The sequence below is a fragment of the Schistocerca serialis genome, chromosome 4 (assembly GCF_023864345.2).
Source record: "Schistocerca serialis cubense isolate TAMUIC-IGC-003099 chromosome 4, iqSchSeri2.2, whole genome shotgun sequence".
NCBI classification, from domain to species: Eukaryota; Metazoa; Arthropoda; class Insecta; order Orthoptera; family Acrididae; genus Schistocerca; species Schistocerca serialis.
Window position 1 is genome coordinate 121,029,744 of NC_064641.1, and position 1,344 is coordinate 121,031,087.

Below are 1,344 nucleotides of genomic sequence, written 5' to 3' on the forward strand. Positions count from 1 at the left end.
AGAGAGAGAGAGAGAGAGAGAGGGCGAGCGAATAAACTTTCCATAATTTGGCGGAAGATGCTGAAGATCACTGATACCTATTGACACTGAGTGAGCACTTGGACATGGCCTTGTGCACGGCAAAGGAGCTTGAGTGCTTATTTACGGCCACGGGGGGCGGGGGAAATTGAATAACGAATATTATTCAAAACCTTATTCACTTACGTGAATAAAAACATTTATTCAGCATCTGCAACTAATCATCATTATGAATACATAATTTGAAATCCAATGACATTTATTTCTCCAATTCTTTGTTGCCTATTAAACGAATGTACTTCTTTTTGCTTTTTAAATTTGTTCTCAGATCAACTCTTTTTGTCAGACATCTCATCAGAAACTATTTGATTTCTGAAGATCTGCCATTGTGACACTAACACTACACATGCAAAGAGGACATTGGTGCATTATATCTCTTGAATTTGTCTTTATTCCATGATAACAATATTTGACTTTCAGCTCTCAATCTTCTTAGCAAAAATCGAGTACCATCAATTCTGCTGTAGTCTCTGGCAAATACTGCCATTCACTATGATTCCACGTTGGCTTCACTTCCTAAACTGCATGTAAGATAAACTTTTCTTTTTACATCATAATCTTATTCGAAACTTGTGGCCCGAGATTTTTGACATTTCTTTGACTATGATACACTATGTGATCAAAAGTATCCGGATAGCCCGAAAAACCATACTTGTTTGATTAGGTGCATTGTGCTGCCACCTACTGCAACGTATTCCATATCAGCGACCTCAGTAGTCATTAGATACTGTGAAAGAGCAGAATGGGTCGCTCCATTCAACCCATTGACTTTGAACGTGGTCAGGTGATGGGTGTCACTTGTGTCATACGTCTGTACGCGAGATTTCCACACTCCTAAACATCCGTGTGATAGTGAAGTGGAAACACGAACGGGCAAATACAGTACAAAAGCGTACAGGCCGATCTAGTCTGTTGACCGACAGGGTCGTAATGTGTAATAGGCCGACTTCTATCCAGACCATCTAACAGGAATTCCAAACTGCATCAGGATCCACTGCAAGTACTGCGACAGTTAGGTGGGAGGTGACAAAACTTGGATTTCATGGTCATGCGGCTGCTCGCAAGCCATACATCATGCCGGTAAATGCCAAATGATGCCTTGCTTGGTGTAAGGAGCGTAAACATTGGCTGATTGAACAGTGGAAAAACATTGTGTGGAGTAACGAATCATGGTACACAATGTGGTGATCCAATGGCAGGGTGTGGGTATGGCGAATGCCCGGTGAACATCATCTGCCAGCATGTGTAGTGTTTTTCATGGAGGGG